Here is a 14,041-nt window from a genome sequence, read left to right as displayed (position 1 = left end):
ATAAATCGAACAGGATTATATTATACAATGACAACGATAAAAAAAAGTTTTAAGAGTTAAGTTTTTTCAATAATATTTAGCAAATTTTTTCATTCTTTTTTATTTCTATTTTTTTTTTTTTGGTTTCAAGAAAAATTGGGTTTCAACTTTTTGTTGAATTATTACTGACAAAAAAGATTAACTCCCTAATTAGGCAAAAAAATAATAAATCTTTTTCGAATCAATAAAACTTCTTGTTATAACTTCTTGTTCTTAATATTAAACTAAATGTTTATTAGTCTTTTTGGTAATGTTAAATTTTATTTTAAAGATTGAAATATAAACATAGGAAGAAAAATTCATTTAAAAGAGAAAAAAAACACAAAAATTATGCTCCATATATAAATATATCAAATTTTTTGTTTATGTCGTAAAACAATTCTCCCAAAAATTTAAACGAATAGGAGAACACATATAAATGATTATATTTTTAACACGTCTTTTAAATAAGAGTTTTTTTGAATTTGTTTGAATTTTTTTATAGATTTTTTTTATTTATTTTATACTATTTTTTTGTTCTCTTTTGAGAGATAACAATGATTAAATTCTAAATATTTTGATCATAGAAATTTTAATACCATTTCATAAAACTATTTCTTCCACAAATTTAAATAGATACAAAAAGACACATAAATAATTATATTTCTAATAATCTATTCCAAAAATTTAAATAAGACAAAAATTATAATTATTTTCATATAAAATTATTAATTTAATCAAATATCTCAAATCATTTAATTCATTTTAACTATCAAAACACAATCTTGACGGGCTTTTACGAAAGAATATGTATTAAGAGAAAGTTTAAGACGCAGTAGTTTTATTAAACTTTGGGTAATGTTAGAGAGATAAAAAATACAACCAGAACTTGCCTTATTTAATATTCATTAATTGTTGTAACAATTAATAAATACTAAATAAGGCAAATTATGGCTATTTTTTACTAATTTTCTTTGATTACCAAACAATTCCATAAAATCTGGCAGCACTTAACCAGTAAAAAAAAGTGAGTAATCTCACACTATTAGATAAAATCTCACAATATTAAAAACATCAATAATAAATAATTAATAATTATACATCACAAAATTTATTACCCCTAACATTCTTCATGCATTAATTTAATTATGTTTAATAGAAAGTGAAAAACAATTTGGGTATGTGTAGCATCCGAAGAGTATTTTGAGTTAATGAAGCTTTTTTTGAAACTTTGAGTGCCGATGGGAAGCATGAGTGATGAGGCAAGAGGTCAATCTTATCTTTTTGGCGGTGTAATTACATATATAAAAAAGGAGAAAGACATAGTGCATTTATTCTCTTTAATGGTTTGATTCAGCCGTCAAATTAAAACGATGACAAGTCTTCATTAATGATAATGATGCCACTCAATAGTGGCTTTTAACTAGCTTGCTTATTAATGGGAAGTGGATAATATTTTTAATTACAAAAATATTTAATAATTAAAAATATTAGTTGAAAGATTTTAAAATTTATTATTTTTAATTTTGTTTAATATATTATATAATAAATAAATATTAAATAAGATAAATTTAAACTATTTAAATTAATTATTTTTTTGTCTATTTTAATGTTATAATTTTAACAATAAAATTCTATATCCAAATTATAATCCTAACTAAGTCCAACCAAGTATTTCAAATTTACGTGCGCATGCCGTCGCTTTTTCTTCTTTTTCGTTATTGTCATCACCAACACTACCACCACCTCATCATATCCTCTTTCTTTTTTCCTTTGAATTTCTTTTTCTCCTTCCTTTTTCTTCTCCTCCTCCTCCATCAACATTATCATAATCACCATCGTTATCGTTATCATTATCTTCTTCTTATAGTTATCGTCGTTATCGTTATCGTTATCATTATCTTCTTCTTATAGTTATCGTCGTTATCGTTATCGTCATCATCATTATTGTTATTGTTATTGTTGAATTTTTTCCATGTTGATGATGTTATCTGATCCAAAATTGATTTTTGATGCATTTTCGTTCATGATTCAATCTTGTTTGTATCGTAATTGTTATGTAATTTCAGTTTATTTCTGAGTTAATTGTGTCGCAATCATTATGTAATTTCGGTTCATTTCTGAGTGAATCTATACATTTGAACTCATTGTCCTGCACAATTCAAAACTCTTTCTCCTCCTTCTCCTCATCTTCTACTGCTTCTACTGCTTCTTTTTCTTCTTTTTCATCTTTTTCTTCTTCATTTTCACCTTCTTATTTTATTTTCTCAAATTTTTTTATTTACTCTCTTGAGAGGAATAAAACCAAGAAAAAAAGAAAAAAATATCAAACAAAAAAGAAGAAGAAACATATTTATGATATTGTCTGATCCACAATTGATTTTGGATGTGTTTTTGTTCATGATTCAGTCTTATTTGTGTGCTTGTTTTCAAACTGATTTTATGTGTTGTAATCATTATGGTAAATTTCGGTTCATTTTTGAGTTAATTGTGTTGTAATTGTTATGTAATTTCAGTTTATTTGTGAGTTAATTGTGTCGCAATCTATTATGTAATTTTAGTTCATTTCTGAATTAATTGTGTCGCAATCATTATATAGTTTCGGTTCATTTCTGAGTGAATTAAATTGCATTTGGATTCGTTGACCTGCACAATTCAAAATTCTTTCACCTCTTTTCCCTCATCTTCTACTGCTTCTTCTTCTTCTTTTTCATCTTTTTCTTCTCCGTATTTCATTTTCTCAAATTTATTCTTAATTTACTCAAATTTAACATAATTTCTGAGTTTATGTGTTAAATTTGAGTTTAGCTCTTGAACAAGACCTTAGAAAACTAGTAAAATTAAATAGAAAAAAACATAACAAAAAATAATGAATACAATGAATATTTTTCAAGTATTCTACAAAGGCAAAGAAAAAAGCATTTCATCAACCTTCATAACTCCAAAAAATGAAATCTCCCAAACAGTTCTGATATGAATTATGAATTTAATATAAGATATTATGAATATACCCTTTTTCTCTAAAATGCCTTTTTTTAAAAAAAAAATTCCTTTATTGTAACTAAATTCTCCTCAGTTGAACTTGAAATCCACATGCAAAAATCTCTAAGTTCATGTTGAAAATCTTTTATTATTAACATATATTGCTTCTCAAACTTGCAGATTTTTTTACTATTATTTTCTGTTTCTCTTTCTTTCTGAGTTAATTGTGTCACAATCATTATGCAGTTTCGGTTCATTTATGAGTTAATTGTATTGCAATCAATTATGTAATTTCGATTCATTTCTGAGTGAATTAAGGTGCATTTGGACTCGTTGTCCGACACAATTCAAAACTCTTTCTCCTCACATTCTACTGCAATAACAACAATAATAGCTAGGGGTGTACATAAAATAATCAAATTGTGGTTAACCGGTTAAAAAATTATAACCACATTTTGGTTAACCAATTTGATAAAATAATTTTAAAAACCATATCCATATTATTAAAAAGTGGTTAACCAAAACCAAAATTTATGCAATTCTTGTGATCAAATTGGTTAACCAATTTTTTTTGTGTAAAAATCAGTTTTTAACCAATTAAAAACCGGTTTTTAATTTTGATTTCTAAAAAATCTAATTTTTCTATGTAAAAACCGTTTCTTTTTTTGAAAAATTGATTTTTTAATAATCGGTTAAAAACTAAGTTTTGAATTTTTTAACCAGTTAATAACTAGTTTTATCATATAAAATCAATTTGGTTAATTAACCAAATTATATTTTTGGCTAATCCAAAAGCATGTTTGATTTTTGGATTAACTAAACCATGTACAACCCTAATAATAACAGCAACAAAAGAATGACGACGAGAAGAAAACACGCGAAGAAGAAGGAAGAGGAGAAGGAGAAGGAGAAGGAGAAGGAGAAGGAGAAAGAGAAGGAACAAGAGCAGAAGCAGGAGGAGAAGAAAGAGGAGAAATGCAAAGAAGAAGACGATGCCGACAATAACATAGCGCGTGAACGTAAATAACTTAGTTGAAAGAATAATGTGTACGCGTATAATCACGCTCTTTTTAATGAGAATAGTTGTTGTTGATGTTGGATCTATTTAGTTAGATTTAGATGACAATATTACTTATATGTGTAATAAATCTATTATTTTAATTGCTACTATCTTTTGTAAATTTCTGTTTAATGCAACTTTAATTCTTAAATTGGAAATGACAAGTGGATATATAGAAGATAACCTTAGGAGCTTGTATTTTTTATTTTTTATTTTTGGGATATTATAAAAAATAAAAAAATAAAATTTTTTGTTTTAAGTGTTTTTATATAATATAAAAATAAAAAATACTAAATATAAAAATAAAAATTATTTTGTTAAACTAATAAACAAACCCTTTGTTGACATGTAATATCAACAACTACTCTCATTTTATTATTTTAGAGCTTGTTAACGATTGTTATGATGAAGGATTGAGTTTAATAATTACTTTTTCTTCTTTTTCTTCTTTTTGTGGTGACGTGGGTAGTTAGTTAAATGATACTAACTGTGAGAAAAGAAATAAACTATAATGAATTATAGGCTTGTTGCTATTTTAATTTTGACCGTTAATAATTGTCATTAGCAACACTTGTCATAATTTAATTTTTAAAAAAATATGATGGTTTAATATAACAAGTTTGTTTTATTTTAAATAAAAACTATTATGATTATTCTTATCCTCGTTGCTTGATGTGACATGGAATACTACTTTTGGGTTTTGAAATGGAATGAGCATATTAATTTCATGTAATAACAGTGTCAGTCAATAGGATTGTAACAAACTATCAAATCATTAATGTAATGAATAATCAAACAATCCCGCTACGTTATCAATAACATTTCTACTAACTTCTGTCAACTCTTATTTATAATTGTATTTAATAGAAGTATCTTTATGAATGTGTCTACTAAAAATGTCTTTTTTATGGTTGTATTTAATAAAAGTGTCTTTATAGATATATTTTCTAGATGTGTCTCTTTATATATGTATTTAAAATATAATAATTAATTATTGTTGGCAATAAGTTGACAGATAATATGTTAGTATCCTATACTTTTCCATAATCAAAATATAGTGTATATTCACAGAAATTATTTTAGAAATTATTTTAGATATGAAAAAAAAGCGATGTTTTAGTTAAATATTAGTGTTTAAAATGTTTTATAGAATTGTGGAAGTATTAAAAATATTGTTCAACACGCACATTCCGTGTTAGTGTAGCAGAGATTCCCATTATAAAAGAGACTCGCCATGTGTTGTGTTCTATCTTAGGTAACACGCAGGTACTGTATTAACATAGCAGAGATTTTGCACAAATTTTTTAGGTAATTTTATCAGAAATTCACAGTACAAATTTACTACGTGGCAGCTGCAGAGCAATACACACTATCCATGATGATACCCTTTGCTCCAAACACGCGAAAGCCACGTGTTACCATCCGGTTAACACGCAGGGTGTGTGGTAAGATCCTTGCTCCACGTGTCCGTCATGCAACAGCACGCAAGTAACGTATTGTCTGCTGTTTCCATGCAATCAACAAGTCTTGCTCCAGGAACTGGTGTCAATAATGGTTAAGTTTGGTTTCGATTGTATAAAAGCGGAGGAGGAGTGGGGTTTAGCTTCATTTCATTTTTGTTTTCCCCTTCACTATTACCATACAATCTCATCTCATCAAGCCATTGCCATAGTCATTAGCAGCAATGGCTTTTTATTTTATTTTATTTTATTTTATTTATTGTGTTAGGAGTGATTAGTGAGCTTTAGAGTTAAAAGTAAGATTAAAATATCTAAAATGGTACGTGATTATACGTTTACAAAAAATTATATCATCAACTATTTGGGACATTCTAACTACTAACTATGTAAGTTTATTATTTTCAATTAATTTATTAGTATTTATTTGGTTAACATTAGTTTAATAGTTTGTTATTATTTATTTGAATAATTTTTGTCTAAATGTACTGTTAAATCTTAATATGAATAAATAATATAAGTAATAATATTTTTTTCTAAATTAATGTTAGACTTTTTTTTCTATTTTTGTGTTGTTAGTATGTATATAATATTTTTTTTATTATTTATTATAATATGATATTTTATATTACTGACAATTGTTAAAATTAACAAATAATTATTATATATATATATATATATATATATATATATATATATAAATTAATAAATGAGAGACATATATTTTTTTTTAATTTTCTATTATAATATTGTAGTTATTATTGTTATGTTATGTATAGTTTTAGTTATTAATTTAAAAAATAATTAATATTTATAAAAAAAATTGAATTTTATGTTGTTATTATTTATTTTATTTTCTGTTTCAACATTAGTATTTTAGAATTAATAATCAATATGATTATAAAGATATACTTTGGTATGGAATAACATATAATTATATGTTGTTTTGTGTTTTAATATTATTTTTATTTCATGTTATATTTTAATTAATAAAATGATTTTATTAATAAAATTAATAAAAATTATGAATGTAAATATTAGAAATTTGAATTTTTGTAATTATTATTTATTTTATTTTTTATTGTTAATTTATTCTTTTTGCTATTTATTAAATTAATTTTTTTTGTAATTGAACTTTATGAGGCTAATAGGAATCTTCTGTCCCGTAAGCTTGACCAGCCAAAGACGTGACATCCGGCGGTTGACCAAGCCTTACGAACTACCGGATTCTATTAGCTCTCAAGAGTTGGAGTGATCAAAGGACATTTTGTGATGCTATCTGCTCTTGTGGAAAGGTGGTGGCCGAAGACACATACGTTTGTAATGCCAGAGGGTGAGGTTACCGTTGAGGATGTGTTACACATATTCGGCCTAGTGATTGATGGAGAGGTTGTGACCGGTTGGACCGATAGCAGTCACGACTTCTTAGTCACCCAGAGCCTTGCGATATTCGGCAGCGAACCGCCGTCAGCAGTTCCTTCAAAAACTACATAAAATTTTCATGGGTTCCCTATATTAGAGATACACAGCCTTTAGACACATGGGAGTCTGTTCAGTGCTATGTTAGGTGTCACATCTTCTGTCTGTTGGGTACCACCCTTTTCGCGGATGCCACGCGAAATATCAACCACTGCTCCAGAATTTTGATCAGATCGACAATTACAATTGAGAATAGCTTGTTTTGCGCACCTTTACAAATTATTGTGTTGTGCATCACGGTACGATTGTAAAAAAATAGATGGCCCACTTGTTTGCTTGCCATGCTGCCACGTATGAATCACACATCTTACGTGTTGAACGGATTAACACCACATGTCAATACAGATGTTTTGTGTTGCTTGCGATTTTTTGGACAAATATCAAACACGTTAGCTGTGTGTTGGTTATGCATCTCGGCAATATTCACCACTTATATATACCCTAAAAATTTTTATCTTTAAAAAAAATGCACATCTTTATTTCATATTAAAATTCTTTAACCGTGTATTTACTTGTTATAAATAAATATTTACTATAAAAAAATGCATATAGTTTAACTTAAAATTTCCTTTTAAAAAAAATCATACTCTATTCAAAATTTATTATTTAAAACGAATTAATAACAGCTAAAAAATTATACTAGTTTGATTGGTTAAAATTTTTTTATTATTTTAAACGCGTTAACATCATTTTTTTAAATATTGCAAAAATTTTATAACCACCAGACTCTATCTTTATATATATATATATATATATAATTAACTACAGAAAAAAAATTCTAACAGAGAAAGAGTACGTACTCAAGGAGAATGAGAGAAGGAGAGAGCGGGGGTGAGCGGTTGAGGGTGAAACACGGTGAGGAAGATGGCCATGCCATCGGAAGAGATAAGAGGGAGAGCGTGGGTGGGTGTGTATCCGGTGTTAAAGAGGGTTCTTCTCGAGAGGGGTTAGAAAAGCCATCCAAGGTCTCTTTCAGAGATAAAGTCATTGGTGCAGCAAAGTCTAAGGCCTTTGCATTAGTAGGGTCTTTATCTGGGGATGGTATCGCGACGGTGACAGGTAAGCAGGGTGATTCTCGTCCACCAAGTGTAAGTTTTACCAAGGTGGCAAAGAGCTGTCTAGCTGAACCTTATAAGGAAGCCATCGTGATCAAGGTGCTGGATAAGCATTATGGCTACACGGCTCTCATGCATAAGCTTCGGATAGTATGGCGCATCAAAGGAGGGTTTGATTTGTTGGATGTGGGATTTGGATATTTTTTGGTTAAATTTGATATTGCTGCGGATCGTGAGAAAGTCATTCTTGGTGGCCCGTGGTTGATAGACGGTCACTATGTTGCAGTAAAGCCATGGGATGTGGATTTTAGGCCATGCGAAAAATCCTTTGGATCAACGCTGGTATGGATTCGAGTCTCGGGACTTCCAATTTGGTGCTACCAGGAACAAGCAATGCTGCAAATTGCTTCTGCAATAGGGATTCCGGTGAAAGTAGATTTGGCTACTAAGCTTGCAGAAAGAGGAAAATATGCCCGAGCTTGTGTTCAAATTAATCTTGAGTTGCCTATAATCAAACATATTATAGTGGAGGGTGTGACTTATGAAGTGGAGTACGAGAGTTTACAGTTGATTTGTGCTACTTGTGCACGGTATGGGCATGATAAATCGTTGTGCATGGAGAAGGAGTCCTTGGAAGGAAACGGAAATTTCTTTGGTGATGAAAAAAATAATGAAGCCCCGACATTAGTGCCACACAACAATCATGAGATTCAACAAGAGGCTGAATCAGAAGCTCGTGATTTGGGTAAGAATCCTCGTAATTTGGGTGAGAAATTAGGAGTTGTTAAAGGGAAGGATGTAGTTACGGAATTATTGGCTCCTCACGTGCCTGATGGTCATGTTAATGAGGCATGCATAGATGATGGAGAGGGCTGGCAACAAGTGCTGCGTAAGGGAAAATTCACAATGGGCCAGTCATCAGGTTTGAAGGACCAAGATGGAAAGCAGCACAAGTTTGGTTCGAGAAGGGTTCCAAGGCCCAATTTGCATGGTGATGGAGGCAAATCAATTGGCATTAGGATGGGGAAGCGAGAAAAACATGAAATTGCGCCATCTCCATCGCGCAGAACTCCTGCACGTCGTGGAATTTCTCTACGGAAGCGTCCTCGGCCTTCCTCCTTGCAGAACTCGCCAGTTGATAAAAATGGTGGCACAACGGAGAAAACCTTAGTAGATAGAAGCATGGCAGGTGCAGTGTCAGGAGGTCCAAAGGTGACAATTATTGAGGATCAGAGTGTGCCAGTACTGCAGGACAAACCACCTATTGAGGTTGGTGATTCTGTTTAGAGTTTATGTTCTTATTTATTCTGTCCCTATTATTTATGGATAGTTTAAATATGATTGTTTGGAATATTAGGGATGCTTCTAGTAAGTTAGCCCGGGTGCATTGTAAGGAACTTGTTAGGAAATTTAGACCTGTTTTCTTTATTGTGGTTGAAACTCACTCCCCTTTTCAGCATTTAAAATTATTTTGGGAAAGGTTGGGATATCACTCTGTTGGTATAGTAGAAGCAGAGGGGCATAAGGGAGGTATTTGGTTTCTATCCTCTATGAAGGGTGTTTGTTGTAAGTTCATTGATGCTTTTGATCAGGGTGTTACTGTTGAGGTTCACTTTGATAATTTAATTTGGAGGTGTAGTGGTATTTATGGCAGTCCTCAATTTAATAAAAGGGTTCTCCTTTGGGATTATCTTGTTGCACAATCCATGGTTTTTCAAGGACCTTGGATTGTTCTTGGTGATTTTAATGAAGTCAAATTTTCTCATGAAACTAAGGGCTGTCAATTTTCTCATCAAAGAGTCGACATGTTTGCTACTTCATTAGGGGATAGTGGTTTGTTTGATTTGAAGACTATTGGGAGACAGTTTTCTTGGTACAGGAGGGTGAAAAATTATGTTAACGTGGCAAAAAAGCTTGATCGAGTCTGTATAAATAGTAGTTGGTTATCTATCTTTCCAGAGGCTTATGCAGAAGTTTTAAATAGGCTTCAGTCTGATCATTGCCCTATTCTGGTGCGTTGTAAAGGTCGTCCTCAGCCTAAAGGGAATCGACATTTTCGATTTGTTGCTGCTTGGGCTACTCATCCTGGGTATAGGGATATTGTGAACCAATCATGGTGGTCTGGTAATAGAGGAATTCATGGCAAGCTTTCGGAAGTATAGAAGAATTCGCTAGAGTTTAACTCGAAGGTATTTGGTAACATTTTTGTTAAGAAATGTGAATTAGAACATCAGATTAATTATTTACAAAAGCGTTTGGAAGTGGTGGATAGTATTTATTTGCGTCAGAAAGAGCAACAGTTGCTTGATGATTATAATAATACTCTAGTGCAAGAAGAGCTCCTATGGTTCCAAAAGTCCAGAGAGCAGTGGGTAAGGTTCGGGGATAGGAATACAAGATTCTTTCATATTCAAACTCTTGCGCGAAGGAAGCATAATAAGATTCATGGCCTTTTTCTCAAGGATGGAGTGTGGGAAACTGATCCAGAGGTTCTGAGTCAAGAAGCAGAGTCTTTCTATAAAAGCTTATTCTGTCATTTGGATGATGTTGATTTGGGTTGCCTTGGTGATGTGCCTCTTCCTTCTCTGAATGAGGAAGCTTGCAATAACCTTACGGCACCAGTTACTATAGAGGAAGTCAAAGCAGCTGTTTTTCACATGAACTCTTTTAAAGCTCCGGGTCCTGATGGGTTTCAAGCTTTCTTCTTCAAAGAATATTGGGAGATCATTGGTCTTGATGTTTGGAAGATGGTTAAGCAGGCATTCTCCGGTGTTCCTTTTGATCCGAGAATGTTGGAGACTTTACTGGTTCTCATTCCAAAGGTTGAATCACCGGTATCTATGAAAGATTTCAGGCCGATTAGTCTCTGCAATGTAGTTTACAAGATCATTACGAAGGTCCTTGTTAATAGGCTTCGTCCTCATCTTGCGGAGATTGTTGGCCCGCTTCAAAGAGGATTTATTCCGGGACGAGGAACTCCTGACAACATCATTATTGCTCAAGAAGTCCTCCACTTTATGAAGAAGACTAAATCAAAGAAAGGCACACTGGCCTTTAAGATTGATCTGGAGAAAGCTTATGACAGAGTTGACTGGAGGTTTTTAGCTCATACCCTTAAAAGCTTTGGTTTTCCTATTCCTACACTTAATTTGATTATGAATTGTGTCACTGCTTCTTCCTTATCTATTCTTTGGAATGGGAGTCGTCTGAATGGCTTTACTCCTAGCCGAGGTCTTAGACAAGGAGACCCTATGTCAGCCTATCTTTTTGTGTTGTGTATGGAGCGATTGGCATGCTTTATTAGTCATCAGGTTGATTTGGGCTTGTGGGAGCCGATTGCTATTTCTAGAGGGGGACCAAGAATATCCCACTTAATGTTTGCAGATGACTTGCTTCTGTTCTGTAAAGCTACAAAGAGACAAGTGCAAAATGTGATGTTGATTTTAGAGACTTTTTGTAAAGCATCTGGGATGAAGATTAATGTCGAGAAGTCTAAAGCGCTTTGCTCTAAGAATGTCTCTGCAACAAGGAAAGAGGTCTTCACTGGGGTATCCTCTATCAGATTTGTCCAGGACTTGGGCAAGTATCTTGGAGTTACCCTTAGCCATTCTAGGGTGACTCGTTCAGCTTTCAATGGTGTCCTGGATAAGATTCGGAGTAGGCTAGCAAGTTGGAAAGGAAGTTTACTCAATTGGGCTGGTAGGCTCTGCTTGGTTAATTCTGTTGCTGCTGCTATTCCCACGTACCAGATGCAGGTCTCTATTTTTTCCAAAGAAATCATTAGTAAATTGGAGTCTATGATGAGAAATTTTCTTTGGAAAGGACAAGTTGATGGAAGAGGATTGAATCTTGTTAGTTGGAAGGTACTGGTTACTCCAAAAAAATATGGAGGTTTGGGGATTAGAGATCCTTATTGTGTAAATATTGCTCTTCTTGGGAAGCTAGTTTGGACTTTTTTCCAGCAGCCAAACAAGCTATGGGTCCAATTGTTGGATGCCAAATACCGATCATCTCTATATGACTGTTTTAGTTATCCTAAGAACAAGGACTCTCCCATTTGGAGGTGTCTTTGCAAGGCTTGGGAAGTGTTGAAGGATGGGTTTGCTTGGTATATTGGAGATTTGAACCAGAATTTTTGGTTTTCTAGTTGGAGGAGAGAAGGACGGTTATCTAATGAGATGGATTATGTTCACATTTCTGATTCGAATCTCCGGATACAGGATATTTGGTCGGTTGGTAGGTGGCATTTGGATACTCTTTATTCTCCTTTATCTCAAAATCTGAAAGATAATATTCTCTCTTACAATCCAGATGAACAAGCAGGTCCGGAAGTGGGTTGGTATTGGAGTGGGTCTGCTGCCAAAGTCTATGACTCACGCAATGGTTACTTGTGGTTGTGTAAGCAGCTGTTTGGTTGGGAGGAGCGGGAGAATTGGCTTTGGCTTTGGCATCAGCTTGTTCCGGAAAAGCATAAGTTTTTGGCTTGGTTGTGTCTTAAGGAGGCTCTTCCTACTGCAAGTTTTCGCTTTAGAAGAGGGATGTCGTCATCGGATAGGTGTCCAAGATGTCTTTCTAGCCAGGAATCGGTTTTACATTGTATTCGGGATTGTCCAAAAGCTCAGCTTGTTTGGCATAGGTTGGATATTTCTTGTCATCCTTTGGATTTGAAGAACTGGTTCTTGTATCATAGCAGAGAGCATCCGTTCAAGTTCTTTTCGGGACTTTGGTGGATATGGCGAGCAAGGAATAATGACATCTTTAATTCCCATGAAACTTGGCCTCCGGAAAAAGTGATTTGTCTGGCATTAACTTCAGAAAAGGAGCTTAGGAATATTTTTGAATTACAACGTATGTCCCTTCCCTCTACTCTAAATGGTTTTTGGAATCCCCCATCTATTGGTACTTTTAAGATTAATTGTGATGCTAGTTATTTTGGTTCGGGTGATAGTGTTGGTTTTGCTTGTGTTATTAGAGATTGTAATGGGAGCTGGCAAAGGGGGTGTTTGGGAATGATTGAGAGTAATAGTATTCTTCAAGGAGAATTGTTTGCTATTTGGAGAGGATATCTCTTAGCTTGGGATGTGGGTCAACGAGACGTTATTTGTGAGACGGATTGTGTGGAAGCATTTAATCTTGTTACTCAAGATGCTTTTGGGTTTATTGATCCACTGGTGCTCAAAATAAGAGATATCATGCATTGGAATTGGCGGGTTGACTTTCGTTTGATTATGAGAGATGCAAACACGGTGGCAGATACTATGGCAAAGATGGCGATGAAGTTACAACTTTCGCATGTGGAGCTACTTTCACCTTGGGAGGAGTTTAAGAGTAGTCTTGAACGGGACTGTCCCTCTATTTAGGCAGTTCCTTGTTTTGTTTGTTTTGTTTTTCTTTGTTTAATTTATTTCAGTCACCAAAATATATATATATATTCCATAACATGAAACACTATTATCGTAGAACAAGGTTGATATTAGTGACAAACTTTTAATAAAGAGAAAGTATAAGTGATTAAGTTTTAGTTAGATAATATTAGTTAATTTTATTTTAAAATTTATAATTTAAAATTTAAAGTTAAAAGCTTAAAATTTAGGATTTAAAATTAATAAAATTAAAAAAATTAATTGATATCAATTAAAAAGTAATAAGTGCCCTATAAATGGTGGTTTTAGTATAGAGAGAAATCCTATCTAGAGTGATGCCGAACACTTCTAAACTCTAACCATTGAGAGAATATTATTTTATTTCCTTTCCTTTTGGGAAGGCATGAATTGTTTGCATTGCTTGTGCTATGATCACGCCATGCATGCATAATTAGGGCTGATAATATATATCATATTTATGGGTATCTAATTCAGACTAATCTGTTCGAGTAGGGTTGTTTATCTTATCTGTTATAGGTAGGGTAGGATAGAATATAAATTTGCATGCAGATAAGGTAAGATATGGGTTTAGAGTATATCCTACCCTACCCTATTCGCACCTTTAAT

General features: G+C 32.6%; 1 pseudogene; it reads left to right on the top strand.

Moving 5' to 3' along the window:
- The first annotated feature begins 7,805 nt into the window (after nt 1-7,805).
- On the top strand, nt 7,806-13,411 carry LOC148550810 (uncharacterized; annotated as a pseudogene).
- The last annotated feature ends 630 nt before the right edge of the window (nt 13,412-14,041 follow it).

This window comes from Arachis ipaensis, chromosome B7 (genome assembly GCF_059453495.1).
Source record: "Arachis ipaensis isolate K30076 ecotype BB chromosome B7, ASM5945349v1, whole genome shotgun sequence".
In the NCBI taxonomy this organism is placed as follows: Eukaryota; Viridiplantae; Streptophyta; class Magnoliopsida; order Fabales; family Fabaceae; genus Arachis; species Arachis ipaensis.
This window is presented reverse-complemented; position numbering and strand designations above follow the sequence as displayed.